We start from the raw sequence: 25,257 nt of genomic DNA, 5'->3' as shown, positions 1-25,257 counted from the left end.
TATCTACCTACCACTTCAGCATTTTATTTAAAATAATAAAGAGAGAAATGTGGTATCCACATATAAATCAAGTATAAAAACCAAATGAGACAGGAGGGGTGGAAGATGGTGGCGTGAGTAGAGCAGCGGAAATCTCCTCCCAAAACAACATATATCTATGAAAATATAACAAAGACAACCCTTCCTAGAATAAAGACCAGAGGACACAGGACAATATCCAGACCACATCCGCACCTGAGAGAACCCAGCGCCTCGCGAAGGGGGTAAGATACAAGCCCCGGCCCGCGGGAGCCGAGCGCCCCTCCCCCCAGCTCCCGGCGGGAGAAGAGCAGGCAGAGCGGGAGGGAGACGGAGCCCAGGACTGCCGAACACCCAGCCCCAGCCATCCGGGCCAGAGTGCAGGGCGCTCGATACTCGGAAAACAGGGCAGCAAGAACAGTGAGCGGGCACTGGAGGCTGGGCGACAGAGGACATAAGAAAAGCGCGCAACCATTTTTTTTTTTTTTTTGCTTTTTTGCTGTTTTGTTTGGGCGAGCGCTTTTTGTAAGTCTTAAAGGGATAGGGACCCCAATACTAGGGAAAAAGGGCAGAAAGACCGGTGAGCAGAGGCCTGAGGCTGGCACCGGAGAAAAAAGAAAAACGAACGACCACCTTTTTTTTTTTTTTTAAATTAAAAACTTTTTTTTTTTTTTAATTAAAAAGTTCTTTATTCTTTTTTTTTTTTGGTGGGCGTTGTTTTGTTTTGGCGGGTGCTTTTTGAAAGTCTTAAAGGGGCAGGGTGGGTCACTTAATCCAGAGGTAGGGAATCTGGGATCTCTGGGCACCCTAACCCCTGGGCTGCAGGGAGCAGGGAGGCCCCTTACGGAGATAAATAGCCTCCCAGCAGCTCCTGCTCCAACGCGACTCCACCACTTTGGAGTAGCTGCCCGAGCCAGGCCACGCCCACAGCAACAGCGGAGATTAACTCCATAGCAGCCGGGGAGGAAGCAGAAGCCTTGTCTGCGCGCAGCTGCCCAGCACAAGCCACTAGAGGTCGCTGTTCTCCCAGGAGAGGAGGGCCACAAACCAACAAGAAAGGAAGTCCTTCCAGCCATCACTCGTCCCAGTTCTGCAGACTATTCCTATCACCATGAAAAGGCAAAGCTACAGGCCGACAAAGATCACAGAGACAACACCAGAGAAGGAGACAGACCTAACCAGTCTCCCTGAAAAAGAATTCAAAATAAGAATCATAAACATGCTGACAGAGATGCAGAGAAATACGCAAGAGAAATGGGATGAAGTCCGGAAGGAGATCAGAGATGCCAGAAAGGAGATCGCAGAAATGAAACAAACTCTGGAAGGGTTTATAAGCAGAATGGATAGAATGCAAGAGGCCATTGATGGAATTGAAATCAGAGAACAGGAACGCATAGAAGCTGACATAGAGAGAGACAAAAGGATCTCCAGGAATGAAACAATATTAAGAGAACTGCGTGACCAATCCAAAAGGAACAATATCCTTATTATAGGGGTCCCAGAAGAAGAAGAGAGAGGAAAAGAGATGGAAAGTATCTTAGAAGAAATAATTGCTGAAAACTTCCCCACACTGGGGGAGGAAGTAATCGAACAGACCACGGAAATACACAGAACCCCCAACAGAAAGGATCCAAGAGGGGCAACACCAAGACACATAATAATGAAAATGGCAAAGATCAAGGACAAGGAAAGAGTGTTAAAGGCAGCTAGAGAGAAAAAGGTCACCTATAAAGGGAAACCCATCAGGCTAACGTCAGATTTCTCAACAGAAACCCTACAGGCCAGAAGAGAATGGCATGATATATTTAATACAATGAAACACAAGGGCCTTGAACCAAGGATACTGTATCCAGCACGACTATCATTCAAATATGATGGTGGGATTAAACAATTCCCAGACAAACAAAAGCTGAGGGAATTTGCTTTCCACAAACCACCTCTACAGAACATCTTACAGGGACTGCTCTAGATGTGAGCACTCCTAGAAAGAGCACAGCACAAAACACCCAACATATGAAGAATCGAGGAGGAGGAACAAGAAGGGAGAGAAGAAAAGAATCTCCAGACAGTGTATATAACAGCTCAATAAGTGAGCTAAGTTAGGCAGTAAGATACTAAAGAGGCTAACCTTGAACCTTTGGTAACCACGAATTTAAAGCCTGCAATGGCAATAAGTACATATCTTTCAATAGTCACCCTAAATGTTAATGGGTTGAATGCACCAATCAAAAGACACAGAGTAACAGAATGGATAAAAAAGCAAGACCCATCTATATGCTGCTTACAAGAAACTCACCTCAAACCCAAAGACATGTACAGACTAAAAGTCAAGGGATGGAAAAACATATTTCAAGCAAACAACAGTGAGAAGAAAGCAGGGGTTGCAGTACTAATATCAGACAAAATAGACTTCAAAACAAAGAAAGTAAAAAGAGATAAAGAAGGACACTACATAATGATAAAGGGCTCAGTCCAACAAGAGGATATAACCATTCTAAATATATATGCACCCAAGACAGGAGCACCAGCATATGTGAAACAAATACTAACAGAACTAAAGAGGGATATAGACTGCAATGCATTCATTCTAGGAGACTTCAACACACCACTCACCCCAAAGGATAGATCCACTGGGCAGAAAATCAGTAAGGACACGGAAGCACTGAACCACACAGTAGAGCAGATGGACCTAATAGACATCTATAGAACTCTACATCCAAAAGCAGCGGTATATACATTCTTCTCAAGTGCACATGGAACATTCTCCAGAATAGACCACATTCTAGGCCACAAAAAGAGCCTCAGAAAATTCCAAAAGATTGAAATCCTACCAACCAACTTTTCAGACCACAAAGGCATAAAACTAGAAATAAACTGTACAAAGAAAGCAAAAAGGCTCACAAACACATGGAGGCTTAACAACACGCTCCTAAATAATCAATGGATCAATGACCAAATCAAAATGGAGATCCAGCAATATATGGAAGCAAATGACAACAACAAAACTAAGCCCCAACTTCTGTGGGACACAGCAAAGCAGTCTTAAGAGGAAAGTATATAGCAATCCAAGCATATTTAAAAAAGGAAGAACAATCCCAAATGAATGGTCTAATGTCACAATTATCGAAATTGGAAAAAAAAGAACAAATGAGGCCTAAGGTAAGCAGAAGGAGGGACATAATAAAGATCATAGAAGAAATAAATAAAATTGAGAAGAATAAAACAGTAGGAAAAATCAATGAAACCAAGAGCTGGTTCCTCGAGAAAATAAACAAAACAGATAAGCCGCTAGCCAGACTTATTAAGAGGAAAAGAGAGTCAACACAAATGAACAGTATCAGAAAACGAGAAAGGAAGAATCACGACGGACCCCACAGAAATACAAAGAATTATTAGAGAATACTATGAAAACCTATATGCTAACAAGCTGGGAAACCTAGGAGAAATGGACAACTTCCTAGAAAAATATAACCTTCCAAGATTGACCCAGGAAGAAACAGAAAATCTAAACAGACCAATTACCAGCAACGAAATTGAGCGGTAATCAAAAAACTACAAAAGAACAAAAACCCTGGGACAGATGGATTTACCTCGGAATTTTATCAGACATACAGGGAAGACATAATACCCATTCTCCTTAAAGTTTTCCAAAAAATAGAGGAGGAGGGGATACTCCCAAACTCATTCTATGAAGCTAACATCACCCTAATACCAAAACCAGGCAAAGTCCCCAACAAAAAAGAAAACTACAGACCAATATCCCTGATGAACGTAGATGCAAAAATACTGAACAAAATATTAGCAAACCGAATTCAAAAATACATCAAAAGGATCATACACCATCACCAAGTGGGATTCATTCCAGGGATGCAAGGATGGTACAACATTCGAAAGTCCATCAACTTCATCCACCACATCAACAAAAAGAAAGACAAAAACCACATGATCATCTCCATAGATGCTGAAAAAGCATTTCACAAAGTTCAACATCCATTCATGTTAAAAACTCTCAGCAAAATGGGAATAGAGGGCAAGTACCTCAACATAATAAAGGCCATCTATGATAAACCCACAGCCAACATTATATTGAACAGTGAGAAGCTGAAAGCATTTCCTCTGAGATCGGGAACTAGACAGGGATGCCCACTCTCTCCACTGTTATTTAACATAGTACTGGAGGTCCTAGCCACAGCAATCAGACAAAATAAAGAAATACAAGGAATCCATTTTGGTAAAGAAGAAGTTAAACTGTCACTATTTGCAGATGACATGATACTGTACATAAAAAACCCTAAAGACTCCACCCCAAAACTACTAGAACTGATATCGGAATACAGCAAAGTTGCAGGATACAAAATCAACACACAGAAATCTGTGGCTTTCCTATATACTATCAATGAACCAACAGAAAGAGAAATCAGGAAAACAACTCCATTCACAATTGCATCCAAAAAAATAAAATACCTAGGAATAAACCTAACCAAAGAAGTGAAAGACTTATACTCTGAAAACTACAAGTCACTCTTAAGAGAAATTAAAGGGGACACTAACAGATGGAAACTCATCCCATTCTCGTGGCTAGGAAGAATTAATATCGTTAAAATGGCCATCCTGCCCAAAGCAATATACAGATTTGATGCAATCCCTATGAAACTACCAGCAACATTCTTCAATGAACTGGAACAAATAAATCAAAAATTCATATGGAGACACCAAAGACCCCGAATAGCCAAAGCAATCCTGAGAAAGAAGAATAAAGTTGGGGGTTCTCACTCCCCAACTTAAAGCTCTAATATAAAGCCATAGTAATCAAGACAATTTGGTACTGGCACAAGAGCAGAGCCACAGACCAATGGAACAGACTAGAGAATCCAGACATTAACCCAGACATATATGGTCAATTAATATTTGATAAAGGAGCCATGGACATATAATGGCGAAATGACAGTCTCTTCAACAGATGGTGCTGGCAAAACTGGACAGCTACATGTAGGAGAATGAAACTGGACCATTGTCTAACCCCATATACAAAAGTAAACTCAAAATGGATCAAAGGCCTGAATGTAAGCCATGAAACCATTAAACTCTTGGAAGAAAACATAGGCGAAAACCTCTTAGACATAAACATGAGTGACCTCTTCTTGAACATATCTCCCCGGGCAAGGAAAACAACAGCAAAAATGAACAAGTGGGACTATATTAAGCTGAAAAGCTTCTGTACAGCAAAAGACACCATCAATAGAACAAGAAGGATCCCTACAGTATGGGAGAATATATTTGAAAATGACACATCCGATAAAGGCTTGACGTCCAGAATATATAAGGAGCTCACATGCCTCAACAAACAAAAAACAAATAACCCAATTAAAAAATGGGCAAAGGAACTGAACAGACGGTTCTCCAAAAAAGAAATACAGATGGCCAACAGACACATGAAAAGATGCTCCACATCGCTAATTATCAGAGAAATGCAAATTAAAACAACAATGAGATATCACCTCACACCAGTAAGGATGGCTGCCATCCAAAAGACAAACAACAACAAATGTTGGCGAGGCTGTGGAGAAAGGGGAACCCTCCTACACTGCTGGTGGGAATGTAAACTTGTTCAACCATTGTGGAAAGCAGTATGGAGGTACATCAAAATGCTCAAAACAGACTTACCATTTGACCCAGGAATTGCACTCCTAGGAATTTACCCTAAGAATGCAGCAATCAAGTATGAGAAAGATCAGTGCACCCCTATGTTTATCGCAGCACTATTTACAATAGCCAAGAATTGGAAGCAACCTAAATGTCCATCGATAGATGAATGGATAAAGAAGATGTGGTACATATACACAATGGAATACTACTCAGCCAAAAGAAAAGGGCAAATCCAACCATTTGCAGCAACATGGATGGAGCTGGAGGGTATTTTGCTCAGTGAAACAAGCCAAGCAGAGAAAGAGAAATACCAAATGATTTCACTCATCTGTGGAATATAAGAACAAAGGAAAAACTGAAGGAACAAAACAGCAGCAGAATCACAGAACTCAAGAATGGACTAACAGGTACCAAAGGGAAAGGGACTGGGGAGGATGGGTGGGTAGGGAGGGATAAGGGGGGGAAAAGTAGGGGGGTATTAAGATTAGCATCCATAGCGGGGTGGGAGAAAGGGGAGGGCTGTACAACACAGAGAAGACAAGTAGTGATTCTACAACAGGTTGCTACGCTGATGGACAGTGACTGTAAAGGAGTATATAGGGGGGACCTGGTATAGGGGAGAGCCTAGTAAACAAAGTATTCATAAGTATTCGTCATGTAAGTGTAGATTAATGATTTAAAAAAAAAATGCAGTTCCTATGTGGTGACCTCTAATGAGTTCTACACAATGATAAAAAGGACATATAAAAGTGTAGGCAAAGGGTCTGTTTGTGTTTATACAGAGGATCAAAGCCTAATTTGGCTACCCCGAAAATGAACTAAGAAACGATATGAAAGAGAACTTCCAACATCAGCACACTCGGGAAGACTCATGCCAGAAGATGATCATCAAAATACCCCAACAAAGATACACGCACTGCTACAGCTGTAGATGCACTCATCCCACCAGCTCCTGGACTTGCCATGGGAATGAAGGAGATATCTAAGCTGGCCTGTGCATACAGTAAAACAACAAATTTGACTGGATCTATACTGTTGGAACTCAACCAAGAATTAGGAGAAGTGCAAATTGTAGCGCTCCAAAATTTTACAACTACAGACTATTTACTGTTAAAAGAACATATGGGATGTGAACAGTGCCCAGGAATGGGTTGTTTTAATTTGTCTGATTTTTCTCAAACTATTCAAATTCAGTTAGATAATAACCATCATATCATTGATAAGTTTTCACAAATGCCTAGGGTGCCTAACTGGTTTTCTTCGTTTCACTGGAGATGGCTGGTAATTACAGGTATGCTTTGGTTATGTAACTATACTCCTATTATGTTAATGTGTGTGCGCAATTTAAGTAGTAGCTTAAAATCTATACATGCTGAAGTTACTCTACAAGAAGATATGTCAAAGAAATAATCAATCTTCCCAGGTTTTCTTCCGCCTGCTACTTCTATAGCTTTTCTTCTTCCTTCCTAATTACAACGAATTCTTAAATAGAATTCGTGCCTCATATAAAATTTACCGAGTATCATAACTCCTCCAAGTGGTAAAGATACCTCAAGACAAATGCTGGGCATAGAAGCCACAGGGCATAAATATGCAAAGAAATAAAAAGCTAACCATTTCAAACAATAAGGCTTCTCTCTCACTTACCAACTTAACATTTCCCTGTATGGCCCCGGAAGATGACTGGTTAGCCAGAGACGGGTAAGATTCCTCAAGGGAGGAACAACCTAAGACAGGCACAGTCGCAGGGGGTTTATCAGGTGAGAAATTGGGGATCAACAGAGGTGAGGCTTAGAACCTCACCCTCCCTGTTCTGAGAGAAATCTTCTGCATATGTGGATGTTTTATTGCCCTTGTCTAGCTTGGATTAACACATAGTCTACGGGCACACACCTGATCATCTACATTTGCTCTCTTACAACACTAAACTATGTTTTCTACCTTTATGTTGTATCTACCTACCACTTCAGCATTTTATTAAAAATAATAAAGAGAGAAATGTGGTATCCACATATAAATCAAGTATAAAAATCAAATGTGTATTCATATTTGAACTGACTGTTTATAGTTCATAATGCATGAGCAAAACTAAAAGTTTCTGTGATGACTGCCCTTGTACTGTTCACCATGTAACTTAGTCACTATGTAAGAATTTGTTCTCCATGTAAGAACTTGTTCGTTATGCTTCAGAAGATTGGAGACTGATGAAAATTAGGCTTGGGGTGGATTAATGATTCTGCATTGAGCATTGACTCCCCTATACAGAATTTTATTGTTGTTAACAACCATTTGATCAATAAATATGAGAGATGCCCTAACAACAACAACCAAGAAAAAGTACACACTTCCAATTGTAAAATAAATAAGCAACCGGGATGTAATGTATAGCATAAGGAATATAGTCAAAATATTGTAACAACTTGGTATGGTGATAGCTGGTACTTAGAATTATCATGTATATAAATGTTGAATCACTGTGTTGTACACCTGAAACTAATGTAATGTAATACTGTGTGTCAACTACCCTTCAATAAAAAATAATTATCTAAAAAAAAAAAAATGGGCAGAGGAACTGAACAGACAGTTCTCGAAAAAAGAAATACAGATGGCCAACAGACACATGAAAAGATGCTCCACATCACTAATTATCAGAGAAATGCAAATTAAAACTACAATGAGGTATCACCTCACACCAGTAAGGATGGCTGCCATCCAAAAGACAAACAACAACAAATGTTGGCGAGGCTGTGGAGAAAGGGGAACCCTCCTACACTGCTGGTGGGAATGTAAGTTAGTTCAACCATTGTGGAAAGCAGTATGGAGGTACATCAAAATGCTGAAAACAGACTTACCATTTGACCCAGGAATTGCACTCCTAGGAATTTAAACTAAGAACGCAGCAATCAAGTTTGAGAAAGACAGATGCACTCCTATGTTTATTGCAGCACTATTTACAATAGCCAAGAATTGGAAGCAACCTAAATGTCCATCAATAGATGAATGGATAAAGAAGATGTGGTACATATACACAATGCAATACTACACAGCCATAAGAAAAGGGCAAATCCAATCATTTGCAGCAACATGGATGGAGCTGGAGGGTATTATGCTCAGTGAAACAAGCCAAGTGGAGAAAGAGAAATACCAAATGATTTCACTTATCTGTGGAATATAAGAACAAAGGAAAAACTGAAGGAACAAAACAGCACCAGAATCACAGAACTCAAGAATGGACTAACAAGTACTAAAGGGAAAGGGACTGGGGAGGATGGGTGGGTAGGGAGGGATAAGGGGGGGAGAAGTAGGGGGGTATTAAGATTAACATGCATGGGGGGGTAGGAGAAAAGGGAGGGCTGTAAAACACAGAGAAGGCAAGTAGGGATTCTACAACATTTTGCTATGCTGATGGACAGTGACTGTAAAGGGGTTTATAGGGGATACCTGGTATAGGGGAGAGCCTAGTAAATATAATATTCGTCATGTAAGTGTAGATTAGTGATACCAAAAACAAAGCAAAAAAAAAAAAAGTGAAGTTCCTGTGTGGTAACCTCCAACGAGTTCTACACAAGGGTATAAAGGGCATATAAAAGTGTAGGCAAGGGGTCTCTTTGTGTTTATACAGAGGACCAAGGCCTAATTGGGCTACCCCAAAAATGAACTAAGATACGATATGAAAAAGAACTTCCAACATCTGCACTCTCTGGAAGACTCATGCCAGAAGATGATCATCAAAAAACCCCAACAAAGATCCACGCACTGCTACAGCTGTAGATGCACCCGTCCCACCAGTTCCTGGACTTGTCATGGGAATGAGGAAGGAGATATCTAAGCTGGCCTGTGCATACAGTAAAACAACAAATTTGACTGGATCTGTACCGTTGGAACTCAACCAAGAATTTGGAGAAGTGCAAATTGTAGCGCTCCAAACTCTTACAACTACAGACTATTTACTGTTAAAAGAACATAAGGGATGTGAACATTCCCCAGGAATGGGTTGTTTTAATTTGTCTGATTTCTCTCAGACTGTTCAAGTTCAGTTGGACAATTTCCACCATATCATAGATAAGTTTTCACAAATGCCTAAGGTGCCTAACTGGTTTTCTTGGTTTCACTGGAGATGGCTGGTAATTACAGATATGCTTTGGTTATGTAACTATACTCCTATTATGTTAATGTGTGTGCGCAATTTAAGTAGTAGCTTAAAACCTATATATGCTGAAGTTACTCTACAAGAAGATATGTCAAAGAAATAATCAATCTTCTCATGTTTTCTTCCACCTGCTACTTCTATAGCTTTTCTTCTTCCTTCCTAATTACAACCCTTAAATAGAATTCGTGCCTCATATAAAATTTACCGAGTATCATAACTCCTCCAAGTGGTAAAGATACCTCAAGACAAATGCTGGGCATAGAAGCCACAGGGCATAAATATGCAAAGAAGTAAAAAGCTAACCTTTTCAAACAATAAGGCTTCCCTCTCACTTACCAACTTCACATTTCCCTGTATGGCCCCGGAAGATGACTGGTTAGCCAGAGACGGGTAAGATTCCTCAAGGTAGGAACAACCTAAGACATGCACAGTCGCAGGGGGGCCATCAGGTGAGAAATTGGGGATCAACAGAGGTGAGGCTTAGAACCTCACCCCCCCCTGTTCTGAGAGAAATCTTCTGCATACGTGGATGTTTTATTGCCCTTGTCTAGCTTGGATTAACACATAGTCTACAGGCACACACCTGATCATCTACATTTGCTCTCTTACAACACTGAACTATGTTTTCTACCTTTATCTTGTATCTACCTACCACTTCAGCATTTTATTAAAAATAATAATTATAAAGAGAGAAATGTGGTATCCACATGTAAATCAAGTATAAAAACCAAATGAGTATTCATATTTGAACTGACTGTTTAGGGTTCATAATGCATGAGCAAAACCGAAAGTTTCTGTGTTGACTGCCCTTGTACTGTTCACTATGTAACTTATTCATTATGTAAGAATTTGTTCTCCATGTAAGAACTTGTTTGTTATGCCTCAGAAGATTGGAGATTGACGAAAATTAGGCTTGGGGTGGATTAATGATTGTGCATTGAGCATTGACTCCCCTATACAAAATTTTATTGTCGTTAACAACCATTTGATCAATAAATATGAGAGATGCCCTCACAAAAAAAAAAAAAAAAAAAGGACAGACTTCCAATGGTAAAATAAATAAGTAACCGGGATGTAATGTATAGCATAAGGAATATAGTCAAAATATTGTAGCAGCTTGGTAGGGTGATAGCTGGAACCTAGAATTATGTATAGAAATGTTCTACCACTGTGTTGTACACTTGAAACTAATGTAATGTAATACTGTGCATCAACTACCCTTCAATAAAAAATAATTACTTAAAAAAAAAACAAAACAGAAAAACCCAAATGAGTATTCATATTTGAACTGACTGTTTATAGTTCATAATGCATGAGCAAAATCGAAAGTTTCTGTGATGACTGCCCTTGTACTGTTCACTATATAACTTATTCATTATGTAAGAATTTGTTCTCCATGTAAGAACTTCTTTGTTATGCCTCAGAAGATTGGAGACTGACGAAAATTAGGTTTGGGGTGGATTAATGATTGTGCATTGAGCATTGACTCCCCTATACAGAATTTTATTGTTCTTAACAACCATTTGATAAATAAATATGAGAGAGACCCTCACAAAAAAAAAAAAAAAGGACAGACTTCCAATGGTAAAATAAATAAGTAACCGGGATGTAATGTATAGCATAAGGAATATAGTCAAGATATTGTAACAGCTTGGTAGGGTGATAGCTGGAACCTAGAATTATGTATAGAAATGTTTTATCACTGTCTTGTACACCTGAAACTATGTAATGTAATACTGTGCATCAACTACCCTTCAATAAAAAATAATTGTCTAAAAAAAAAAGAAAAAAAAGAATGGATATTCACTTTACTCTGACAATGACTTCGACTGCACTCCTGCACTCAAGAGTTCACAGCTCTGAGGGTCCTGTGATTCCTTGCAGCCAAAGCCATGGGGACATCTACAGATGTACTCTCAGAAGAGGCACATCTCATCTAATTTGCTGCAGGCTCCTCTACTGTTTACTAATCACACCCACGATTCCAGTAACAATTATAGTTGAAACCTGGCTCTCATACTATGAAGGGCAATATCACTCTACAGAATTATGACCATCTGAACACTTGGCTCCTTTGTAGGCCCTGGTGAAAACCTTCCCCTCCAGTACTGGGCTTTATGTGACACTCTCTGGGAACAAGATAACAAGTTCATGACATTCCCAAAGGTGCTAGAGCGTGCCAAAACAAGTGACATCTCCTAAGGGTGACCTTTGGTCTCACAACATATGGAGGCATCCAGGCCACAAATTAGAACCATCCTAGGTCTTAGGCAGCAATGCAAATTAGGCCAAAACTGGAATGAGAGCTGTCATGCAGCTCCTGCTAATGTGCAAAGATGGGGCCCCCACAACAGCTGTCTATCCCTTCATATAAACAGAGCCCAGTTATGTTTTTTGCCCACCTAAAACAGTAAATACCACCCTCAAGATTAAAGGTAGATTAAATAAGACATTTTTACTACATGAGGCAAGAGTGATGTGAGGCACACAGTTACCAGTTGGTGACTTGGAGGCTAAAAAATCAACTACAAGAGCTATGTGAAATCAACAATTTCCAATTTCCTTGCAGAATGCCCTCCGGGAAAGCCTCTAGCAGAGCCCACTTGTAGCCCAAACTGGATCATATTTGTTCTTAATAAGAAAAGGGAAATTACTCATAGGTCACAGACTACTCAAGATTTCCACCAGGGACTGGTTGAGAACACAGATGTCTGCCTTGCCTTAGCACATCAGGGTGACTGATGCACACTATGCAAAGTGGTTGAGGTGAGATAGCTTCTACCAGCAAGACTGGCACTGACAGAAGCTTGGCAAGAGCCCTGTGGGGTTCATAATGTGCAATACAGCTCCTGGAAGCCTCACATATGCCTGGAACACATGGGTAACTTCATCGCTCCAGATGTTTTTTGAAGTATGAGGCTCCACTTCAGGTAGATGGCTCCCTCATAGAAGCTGTGTAGAGCTGTCGTAAGTGAACAAGAAGACAGGACATTTCCTAAAATCTAAGACTCTTCTCAAGTTTGGACATTCTGGTCTGAAACATGAGACACTGGAGTGAAAGATTTCCTGTATTTCATGCATTCATGGGGCCTCTCCACGGTGTGAAATTTTTGGAATTTCATGGAAGTTAAGACTGGAACGTTGGCTAAAGGATTTGCCACATTTCATGCATTCATAAGGCCTTTCTGCAGTGTGAACTACCTGATGTTGAATGAGGACAGACTTTTGCCTAAAACATTTTCCACATTGGCCACACTCATAAGGTTTGCTCCTGTGTGAATACCGCAGTGCTGAATAAGGCTGGTGCTCCTACTAAAGGATTTCCCACATTCACCACACTTATAAGGCCTTTCTCTGGTGTGAATCCTTTGGTGTTTAGTGAAGCTGGGTCTCCTGCTAAAGCATTTCCCACACTGGCCACATTCAAAAGGTCTTATGCTACTGTGAATTCGCTGGTGTTCAACAAGGCGATAGCTTTATTAAAAGACTTCCCACATTCAGCACATTCATAAGGCCTTTCTCTAGTGTGACTTCTGTTATGTCGATCGAGCTTAGACTTGGATCCAAAGGCTTTCCCACATTCTCCATACTCATAAAGCCTTTCACTAGTGTGAACTCTCCGGTGTCTAATGAGGGTGGCTCTTTGGCTAAAGGATTTTGAACACTGCATACACACATAAGGCCTTGCTGTGGTATGAATTCTCCGGTGTTGAATGAGGGTGAAGCTTTGTCTAAAGAATTTTCCACATTCAGTACACTCATAAGGCTTTTCTCCAGTGTCAGTTCTCTGGTGTTGCACAAGATTGGATTTGCACCCAAAGGCTTTCCCACATTCTTCACACTCAGAAGGCCTTTCTCCACTGTGAATTCTGCAGTGTTCAATAAGGTTGGAGCATTGGCTAAAGGATTTCCCACAGTCACCACACTTATAAGGCTTTTCTCCAGTGTGAAGTCTCTGGTGTATAATGAGAGTGGCTCTTTGCCTAAAAAACCGCACATTCACTGCACTCATAAAGTCTTTCTCCAGTGCGGACTCTTTGAAGTTGAACAAGTGAGTATTTACTGCGGAAGGCTTTCCCATATTTGCTAGATTCATAAGCCCTTTTTATAGTGGAGACTCTCAGATGATAAACAAAATTGTGTTTGTGACTAGAAGCTTTCCCATATTCACATGACTTGCAATGACTTTTTCCACCATGAAAGATCACTGCACACTTGGTGCTTTTGTTTAGCTTATCATCATTGGGAATGACCTGGTGCTGGAGAAGACTCAGTGTGTTTGGGAACTCCTTTTCAACCTTCCTACAGGTGAGGGGATTTCCTGACACACGGAATATGCAGCTCTTTACAAAGGAGGGCCTGTCCACATTTCTTTTCTCTGGGCTGTAATGCTTCTGAAGCTGGTTTAGATTTTTATATGCCTCAACCACATATGCGTTTTGCCCAGGTAGATTACAGAGGTGCAAAATGTCTTTCAGGATTGGGACACACTTCTCACAGGGGTGAGTGTTCCGGATGGATAGACCTACCTTCGGAATCCCGACCTATGACAAAGCTTGTATAGACACACTCTGTTCGAAAGGTGTCTCTTCATTCTCTATTGCATGCCAACAAACTGAAAGAATAGAAATACTGTGAATCATGCTGACTATGGTAGAAGAGTATTAATCATTTTTTTCTATAATTTTGTGTAACACAATGTTTGGGCATCTTAACTTGATGGCTGAGGAGACACTGACTTGAGCAACACTATAGACCAATGGAAATAACAGAGATATTGTTAGTTTTGTGGAACAGCAGCACAATACACTACTCAAGAGTTCAGGGAGAATTCTCCAGGATAGGTCATATAGTATGCTACAAAACAAGTCTTAACAAATTTAAGAAAACTACCATCATATCAAGTATATTTTCTGAGCAAAGTTTGATGAAAGTAGAAATTAATAACATGAGAAGAATTGGGAAATTCACAAATATGTGGAATTTAAACCACACATTCTTCAACAACCAATGGGTCAGAATGAAACCAAAAGGGAAATAAAAAAAGTCTTGAGACAAATGAAAATGATAATACAATATACCAAAACTTATGGAATACAGCAAGAATGGTTCTAAGAGGGAAGGTTATAGCAGATACTTATCTACATTAAGAAAAAGTGAAAGCTCTTAAATGAACACAACTACCTTCCGTACTCAAGGAACTAAAAAAGAACAAACTAAATCCAATGTCAGTATAAAAACAAAGCAAAACTGAAGGAACAAAGCAGCAGCAGACTCACAGACTCTGAGAAGGTACTGGTGGTTACCAAAGGGAAAGGGATGGGGAGGGTGCGTAGGTGGGGAGGGAGGGAGAAGGGGATTAAGGGGCACTATAATTCACAATCATAATAAAGGTAGGTCACTGGGAAGGCAGTAGAGCATGGAGAAGAATGTAATGACTCTGCAGCACCTCACTACGCTGATAGTCAGTAACTGCAATGGGGAGGCGAGGACTTGATAATATGGGTGAATGTTGAAAAAGCAATGTTGTTCATGTGAAACCTTCATGAGATTGTATATCAGTGGTACTTTAATTTAAAAAAAGAAAAACCCTCAAAAAACTTAAGTACAATGTTAGCAAAAGGATGGAAATAATAAAGATTAAACTGGAAATAAAATAGACTAGAAAAACAATAGAGAAGATCAAAATTTAGAGATTTTTTGGAAAAAGATTAAATTGACAAACCTTCACGTAGACTAATTTTAAAAAGACTAAAATAAATAAAACTATAATTGAAAGAGCAGACATATCATTTATACCACAGAAATACAAGGATCATAAGAGACTACTATGGGCAATTATACATCAATAAGTTCCATAACCCTGAAGAAATGGATAGATTCATAGAAACATACTACCTACCAGAACTTAATCATGAAGAAGTAGAAAATATGAACAGATCAATAACAAGTAACGACACTGCATCAGTAATAAAAAAAAAAAAACCCAGAAAAGAAAATCCCAAGATACGATGGCTTCCCTGATGAATTCCATGAAACATATAATGTCAATCCTCCTCACATTCTTTCAAAAAACTGGGGGGGTGAACACATGCAAATTCATTTTACAAGGTCAGCATTACCCACACACCAAGGCCAGATAAGGAAAATACAACAAAGAAAATTACAGGCCCAAATCCCTGATGAACATAGAATGCAAAATCCTCATTGAAAGACTCGTAAACCAAATTCAGAAGCACACTAAAAGGACCACACACCATGTCCAACTGAGATTTATCCATGGGATGAAAAGGTAGTTCAACAAATGCAAGTCAATAAATGTGGTGCACAATAACAGAATGCAGGGTAAAATCATATGATTACGAAGTATATACAGAAAAATCATGTGACAAAATTCAATATCTTTTTTTGATTAAAAAATAGACCACAAATTAGGTATATAAGGAATATACTTGAACATGAGCCCAAGTATGACAAGCCCACAACCAACATCATACTCAATGGTGAAAAGCTGAAAGTATTTCACTAAGATCAGGAACAAGTCAGGATAACTACTCTTGCCACCTCTGGTCAACACAGTACTGGAAGTCCTCGCCAGAGGAATCAGGCAAGAAAAATAAATGAAAGGTACCTGAATCAGAAAGGAAGAAGTAAAATTGTCTCTGTTTGTGGATGACATAATGTCATATACAGAAAACCCTAAAGACTACACTAAAAACAATAAGGCTTCTCTCTCACTTACCAACTTCACATTTCCCTGTATGGCCCCGGAAGATGACTGGTTAGCCAGAGACGGGTAAGATTCCTCAAGGGAGGAACAACCTAAGACAGGCACAGTCGCAGGGGGGTCATCAGGTGAGAAATTGGGGATCAACAGAGGTGAGGCTTAGAACCTCACCCCCCCCCGTTCTGAGAGAAATCTTCTGCATACGTGGATGTTTTATTGCCCTTGTCTAGCTTGGATTAACACATAGTCTACAGGCACACACCTGATCATCTACATTTGCTCTCTTACAACACTAAACTATGTTTTCTACCTTTATCTTGTATCTACCAACCACTTCAGCATTTTATTAAAAATAATAATTATAAAGAGAGAAATGTGGTATCCACATATAAGTCAAGTATAAAAACCAAATGAGTATTCATATTGGAACTGACTCTTTATAGTTCACAATGCATGAGCAAAACCGAAGGTTTCTGTGATGGCTGCCCTTGTACTGTTCATCATGTAAGAACTTATTCACTATGTAAGAATTTGTTCTCCATGTAAGAACTTGTTTGTTATGCCTCAGAAGATTGGAGACTGATGAAAATTAGGCTTGGGGTGGATTAATGATTGTGCATTGAGCATTGACTCCCCTATAGAGAATTTTATTGTTGTTAACCATTTGATCAATAAATATGAGAGATGCCCCCCCCACAAAAAAAGTATACACTTCCAATGGTAAAATAATTAGTAACCGGGATGTAATGAATATAGTCAAGATATTGTAACAGCCTGCTATGGTGATAGCTGGTACCTAGAATTGTCATGTATATAAATGTTGAATCACTATGTTGTACACCTGAAACTAATGTAATGTAATACTGTGTGTCAACTACCCTTCAATAAAAAAATAATTATCTAAAAAAAAAAAAAAAGACTACACCAAAAACCTGTTAAAATAAATGAATTCGGTCAAGTTGCAGGATACAAAATCAACACACAAAAGTCAGTTGCTCTTCTATACACTAACAATGGACTATGCAAAAAAGAAATTAAGAATCAATCCCTTTTAAAACAGCATCAAAAATAATAACTGTTAAGGAATAAATTTAACCAAGGAGGTAAAGAATCCCTACACTGAAAACCATAAAATGTTGATAAAGAAATTAAAAAAGACATTAATAAATGAAAATATATTCTCTGTTCATGGATTTGAAGAATTACTATTAAAATGTCAATGCTACCTGAAGCAATCTACAGATCCAGTGTAATCATGTTCAAAGTTCCAAAGGCATTTTTCACAGAAGCAGAATAAAACGATCCTAAAATTTATATGGAACCATGAAAGACACTGAATAACCAAGGCATTCTTGAACAAGAACAAAGCTTCAGGCATCACATCTACTGGTTTTGAATTATATTACAAAGCTACAGTAATCAAAACGGCATGGCACTGGCATAAAAGCACATAGACCAACAGAGCAGAACAGAGAGCCCAGAAATAAACCCACAAATACATGGTCAACTGATCTTTGACAAGGAGTGTTTGCAAAGGCTAGGTAAAAGGGGAAGTGATGGCTGAAGAGTACAAAGTTTCAGTTAGCAAGATGAATAAGTTCCTGAGATGTATTAGAGAGCAGTGTCTACAGCTGACAATACTGTAAAGTATAGTAGTCCCCCTTATCTGCAGGGGACATGTTCCAAGGCTCCTAGTGGATACAATGTCTGAAACCACAGATAGTAACGAACCCTACATACACTACGTCTTTTCCCTGTAAGTACATATTAATGATAAAGTTTAATTTATAAATTAGGCTAAGATAGGGATTGACAATTAGTAATAAAATACAATACAATGTATTATAACAATATACTGTAAAAAAGTTCTGTGGATGTGCTCTCTCGCTCTCACAATATCTTACTGTACTATACTCACCCTTCTTGTGATGAGATGATAAAATGCCTACGTGATGAGATGAAGTGAGGGGAATGACATAAGCATTATGGGGTAGTATTGGGCTACTACTGACCTTCTAATAGTAGGTCAGAGGAGGATCATCTACTTCAAAACTGCAGTTGATCACGGGTAACTGAAACCACAGAAAGCAAAACTATGAATGGTGGGGGAAACTACTGTACACATGAAATTTGCTAAGAGGGAATGTTAAGTGTCCTTAGCACATGCAAACACACACACACACATAGTAACGGTCATAATAATAATAAAGGAGTGAGAAGAAACTTTGGGAAGTGAGAGATGTGTCTATGGCCTTGATGGTTGGTGATGGTTTTATGGGTGTATATGAAGGGCCCCCACCAGTAAGATGGCGAACTTCCGGCTTCTCTTCCGGGTCCTCAGTTCCCGACAGCGCCACCTGAAGCCCAATCACCTCTCTCCCCACTCCCAGTCCCAGCACCTAGCCAATAGCCACCAGCCCCGTAGAAGTAACACCACAATCATCCCATGCCCCTTCCTATATAACCCAGCACCTTTCCCCAATAAAGCGGAATTCTCTGGTGAATTGCTGCTGTGTGTCGCTCCCTTCCTTTGTGTAAACTTACCCCAGGCCCATCAAGTTGTATCCAAAAAATATGCACAGCTTTTTACATGTCAATCATTTATCACTAAAGAGGTATAAACAGAAATAAATGACTAAATACCTTTTAACATTTACAAAACAGCACTAATAGCCAACCTTCATAAACCTAATCATTACCAAGGCTCAAATTATATCTGCAGATCCCACTGCCCACACACTCTCCACCCCTACACTCTCAGGAAGGTGACTAAATACAGATCAGAGAAGAATGGGTGTGCCTGGGACCCAGATGGTCTAATAGGATGAAAAATAAATTTAAATTCACACTGTCTTTGGCACAAATTGACTAAATAAAATGGAACACCACAGACCCTCAAATTAAAATTGTTTACATGACCTGATCTAAGTTAAAACAGGGCCATCAAGGATTAAAACTTATTCTATAACATCTAATAAATATAGGATGATGATCCTCACCGCTTCTTTGTTCTATAGCCCAATTGTGCCTGTTTTCAAACCTGGAAAAATTAAGAGGTGCCTTCTGGCTAGTTACTACAACCTTAATGCTGTGGTGCCATTCATTAGGACCCCATATCCATTACCCGTATTATTACAATAACCGACTCAATCGGTTGGAACACAAGGTGCCACAGACCTGGACACATGCATCCTGCTAGGGGGAAGTCAAACCAGGTGGGATGCGTCAGGCTAACAGCAAAACTTCTGGGGCCCAGGACCTTCCCAGCATGTTTGGAATGACAGGACTCAGGGCTTTTTCAGGTGGTGAACACAGCTCAGCGCTGCCCCCGCAGCACATCTGCAAGGATGTGAGGAAGACAGCAGAACCCATGGTCTCGCTATGGAAAGGGCAGAGTTGCCCTGGGAATTAAAGAATAGAAAGAGACCAGGTGCTGGAGTGAGGTGAGGGCCTTACCCAGCGAGGCCATAAGTGCCAACTTCTCCAGCATCACCTCGCGGTACAGGAGCCTCTGGGCCTCAGCAAGGAGCCCCCACTCCTCCCAGGATAAGGAAATGGCCATGTCCTCAAAGTTCCCCCCTGAGACCCCCTTGGCTCTCTTTCACGTGTGCCACACCTGCTGTCCCCCACCAGTGTCTTCCTGTCTCCATCTGATCACCATTCAAAGACCGGCCCCAGAGCTCCTCCACCTCAGGCCCAGGGACTCGCCCAGATGCTGACTTGTGCCTGTGCTAATGTACCAGCCTGACTGGAACACCCAACACACCTCAGAAGTCACGACAAAATCCTGGTGACCCCCAGATGTGAATAAGCACCAGTCTGGGCTTCAGTGTCATCTTGTCTCAATTACCCCTGGGTTTCCACATTCCCCTCATGCTTTCCAGGGAAGCCTTGGACACCTGCCAGACCATCCGCTTTCCCACAACCTCCCCACAGCCACTTCTCTCCCTCGGCTGTGTTGGGGATGCCACCCACCCCTCCCAGGTGCCCAGGCAAGACACCCAGTCCCAGTCCGCCCCTTTCCCTTGCTGGGCTGCTAATACTAATGTCATGATGACCAGAAGCCCCCTCTTAATATGACCCACAGTCACACCTGTTATAGATACTGGAATTCCCTGAAAAATCTCAGCCCTGCCTCCTACAAATAACACATTCTGTTTTCTATGTCTGGAACAATCTTACACTTAATTGAATTGGTTGACAGCAATAGGAATCATATACACTCCAGCCTGGATTTCCAACCCTGGGTTTAGGTTTCTACAGACTCCAGGCTCATGGACTGCAAGAGTGACAGTCAGAGAGTCCCTAAACACAATCTCAGAGAGAAAGGGTGGGGCCAGGCCCACTGAGGGCCTGGTAAATATCCTCCACTCACCTGTGTACAGTCCATAAGTGTCGCTGTACTCATGGGAATCTGTGGAAAGACGGAGGTCATTAGAGGGACGGAACATGAACGGGCTTCATAGGCTCAGGCCTCCCTGACCAGCCCTGGAGCCAGGTGACCTGGGATGGCAGCATTATTTCTGAACCTCAGTCGTCTGCTGAGTCTTACAGCTGTGTGGCCCCGGACAAGGACTCAATCTCCCTTCGCCTCAGTGTTATCACCCCCTTTCCAGTCTGTCCCAACTATGAACAACTTTTGGAAAACTTTGAGAAGCCTAACTCAGGTCATGCACCCCTTCTTTTCACAACCCTCGGTGACTTCCGATGTCCTGAGAATGAAGTTAAAACCTTAATAGCCTCGCCTTGCTATTCCAGAGGCAGTTGCTCCGGGCCGGTCGCTCCTCTGACTTCCCAAACTGTCCTTCTGCCTGTAACACTTCCGCTCCTCGTCACAACGCCTTTCAGATACGGGGGGCCCACCCCTGGCCGCCCCGCTGCTCTGGACACTGGGATCGGGGCTGGATACACGTCAGCAGGCGCCCCGCCCTCGGGGCCTTAGGGTCTGGGCAGGGTAAACGGGGTAAGGGCGCCGAGGGCCCGGAGGAGGAGCCTCACCAGAGCCGGTCCCTCAGCCGGACGCCGCCGTCGGACTCTGTGGGCGCGGCGGGCACCCAAGTGCCGGCTGCACGTGACGAGACCCGGGCACGCGCGCTACCCGTCGCCGCTGACGCTCAGACCGGCCGCTATGCGGTGGGACGACCCCTCCCCGGTCGCCTCCCAGCCGTCGTCACATCGAGCCCGACGCCGCGTTCATCTCGGACTCGATCCCCGTCAGGGCGCAGAGCCTCCATGACCACAGCCTCTGGCGCGGGGAGTCCCTCCCGCCCCTCTGGTCCGAACGCCCAACCGCCCTGTCGTGGGTGCCCATTGACGCGCTTCGCCCCGCCCTCGCACAGCTGCTCTCAGCCGACACCCTGGTGTCCCCGTGCAGACTTCGGAGGCTGCTTCCGTGCCCATATCCCACGACCTTTGGGGCCCACGCAGGGATTCCAGCCCCAGGTTCAGCCACGGGTTCTGAGTACGTGGAAGTGCAGAGTACAGCTGAACCCTCAAACCTGCTTTAAGGTAGAAAGAAAAGCATTTAAAGCCGGGGGAGCCCCTTCCAGGAGGAGAATTACTTGAGTTCGGCTAATTATCGTGCCCCCGCGGCCCTGCGAGCACCCACCCCCCACCCCGCCTCCCCCTCACTGTCCTTCTGTCGTCCGAGAGGATGGCCCGCTCTGCTGCTCCAGGCCGGGGGCTGGCGCGCACCTCTCTGCCTTTTCCTTCGTGCTTCCCAGCGTTCAGCCCCTTTGTGCTCATTTGCAGGGATGCTCGCGTCTCTCGCCTTTGCTTACTTGCCAGACGAGGAAAATATTTTTCCTAACTTGATTGTGACCATAAGACTGTTCTCCCCAGGAAGTTTAATCATTTCTCTCATCTGTTAATATTTAACAGACTAATAATTTTCAGTCTTGGTATAAGTTTATTATTCTATGTAAAATTGAGTAGTTAGGTCCTGGAAATCACAATCCTAATAGGAATGTGTTGAATATGTACGTGTTTATGGAAAGATTACATTGTTTTAGCTACATCAGTGGAAAAGTTCACGACATTTTGAAATAGCTTTCAGTTTCGGAATCTGGGGAAAACTCAGTTTGGGTATTTTTGGTGTGACTCTGTGTGTATATATATATATGTATATGAGTAAAATTTTATGTAATATTGTATTTGTCATTTTTATAATTTTAAGTGTACAATTCAGTAGCATTAGGTAAATCTGCAATGTTGAACAATCTACCCCCACTATCTATTTGCAAAACTAATTAGGAACGCAAACATAAACTGTGTAAACGTTAGTCAGTAACTCCCCATGTGCCCCTCACTCCAGCCCCTAGCAGCTTCTGACCTACTGCCTGTCTTTATGGGTTTGCTTATTCTAGCTATTTCTTACAAGAGGGACCCTACAAGATCTATTCTTCTGTGTCTGGCTTGCACCTCTTAGCACAATGTTTCAAGGTCCGTCCATCTGTGATACACGTGAGAGCTTATTGCTTCTTATGGCTGAATAACAGTCCGGTGATTGGGCATGCCACATACTGCTTTTCTATTTGTCTATTGACAGACACTTGGCTGTTTCCACTTTTTGGGTGTTCTGCTTAATGCTGCTTTGAACATGTACAAGCGTGCGTTTGAGTCCGATTTCAATTTTGGGGTGTTTACGCCCAGGAATGGAGTTGCTTGGTCAGATGACATATCCGTGGTAAATGTTTTCACGAGCTGCTAAACCGTTCCATGCTGCTCCACTGCGTATCACACTGGGCCGTTTGACATTAACAAAAAAAGCATACGGGGGTTTCATCTTCTCCAAATCCTCAGCAATACTTGTCATTTTCCCTTTTGAAAATGTCATCCTGGTACATGTGGGTTGGTATCTCACTGTGGTTTTGAGTTGAATTTCACTGATGACCAGTGATGCTGACATCTCGAGTCACACCCGGGTCCCACTGCTCCCCTTTACGCGAGGGACCCTGGATCGTTCCTGTCCTCCGCGAGCCGACTGGCTTTGGGGCAGCAGAGCCTCTGAGATCGGCGGCCGCGGGTGATGGGGGACAGCGTGGGCTGGGCGACGCGGGGAGGGAGGCGGCCGCGCTGGGCACGGAGGCCCCTGGGCTCCGGGGACCACGGCACCTCGACAGGGCCTCCATGGGCGTGCCGCGGGGCTGAATCCCCAGCCGCGTCCCCCGAGTCCGCGGTTCCCTCCCCCGGCGAGGCGCCGAGCCACGCCTCTCCCCTCGGCCCCCAGGGGCGCCAACCGCCGGGACCCAGGGCGCCCCAAGGTCCGGCCCGCCGGTTTGCGAGCAGGTCCCCAGCCCGCGCGGTGCAGCGACCCAGGGAGCCGCGGGGGCCAGCTCCGCGCCCACCACAGACCGGCCCGCGTCCGGCCCACCGCCCGCATCCACCCCAGGGCTCGGTGCCGCCGAAGGGTCCCCGTGTACGAGTGGAGATGCAGGCGTGAGCCCCGGGCCTGGAGGGCCCCGGTGCAGGCCCTTTGCCGCACCTGCCGGGACAGCCTCCGGGCATCACGGGACAACAGGAAGCAGCCTGGAAGATATAAACAGCACGGAGGCGTCCTGGACCCCTTGGGGCAGGGTGGCTACCTGCTGCATTCTCTCCCGAGACCCGGGTTTACCTTCATCCTGGGGCTCTAGGAGGCGTCCTAGCTTCTTTTCCGTCTTACCTACTATTGTCTACGTTGAATTAGTTAGCACTTCTTTCCTATTCACTGTTTTCTTTAAATACTCTAAGACTTGTAGGTTTGTCTTTCTTATATCCTGACTTGTCTCATGCACTTACCGTAGTGCATGAAACTAACCGCTCATTGAATATTTATTAAAGAATTGAATAAACAGATCCACATCTATTTTATTTCTTTTTACTGTTACATCTACCTTACAAAGTCGTTTTAACTAAACCTACAAATATTAATCAATGCTTTTATGAATTTTAAAAAATCAAATTTATGGGAGATAATCCTGAGTGGCCAAACTTTCAGCTTAGCCATTGCTTACATAATCCTCTCTTTCTAGACTCCAGCATGTCTTGTTCAATATTCCCTGAGAGTTTTAACTTATTTTTTTGTGCTTATGTTTTCCTAGAGCTCTCCAGCCACTATCTTTGAATTACTATGTAACCATTATTAACAGCTGTCGTTGATTTTCATTTCATACGTTTTTCTGAGATACAAACTCCCCGATACAGACATGATCTATCCCTGCAATTCAGTTGCCATGATTATCACTTCCCATCAAATGGTTGCGATCTTTTTGTTCCAAACCTTTATCTCAGGATTCCAGTCGTCCACTTTGTACAGGCAAACACTATAGACACTGTCCTATTCCAAAATGACATTTGGTTAATGGCTCTTCTTTTAAAGAGTTGTCAGATTCCTGAAAGGAATGGAATGTATCTAAGGGTATGGAGTAAGAAATACTATAGAGATAAACCGTTGTTCTTCACTGAGTTGGACACAATCAGTGGCTATACGGGCAGGAACCAGGAACAGAGCTCCGCTTTTGTCTTCCTCCTTTAGAGCAGTCTACCATCCCTTTCCTATCGTTTTTGTCCTGTCCCAGTGTGGTGTCTTATTCTTTTGTTCTTTACCTAACATACTGAAATTCACAAAGCTGTTTCTAACGTGTCGGGCAACACTGGAAGAGAAGAGGAAAATGATTATTAGGTTCCAGCTGAGAGTGGGCACATTTTATATTTGAATGATTCCACGGAATGACAT

The 25,257-nt window shown here is 42.3% G+C and overlaps 1 pseudogene; it reads right to left on the bottom strand.

Annotated features, from left to right (window-relative positions):
* Positions 1-12,998: 12,998 nt before the first annotated feature.
* LOC118920340 (zinc finger protein interacting with ribonucleoprotein K-like) overlaps positions 12,999-25,257 on the bottom strand; it is a 122,058-nt pseudogene continuing 109,799 nt past the window's right edge.

The sequence above is a fragment of the Manis pentadactyla genome, assembly GCF_030020395.1.
Source record: "Manis pentadactyla isolate mManPen7 chromosome 15 unlocalized genomic scaffold, mManPen7.hap1 SUPER_15_unloc_1, whole genome shotgun sequence".
Classification (NCBI taxonomy): domain Eukaryota; kingdom Metazoa; phylum Chordata; class Mammalia; order Pholidota; family Manidae; genus Manis; species Manis pentadactyla.
The sequence above is the reverse complement of the archived record's forward strand: the minus strand, read 5'-3'. Positions and strand labels throughout refer to the sequence as shown.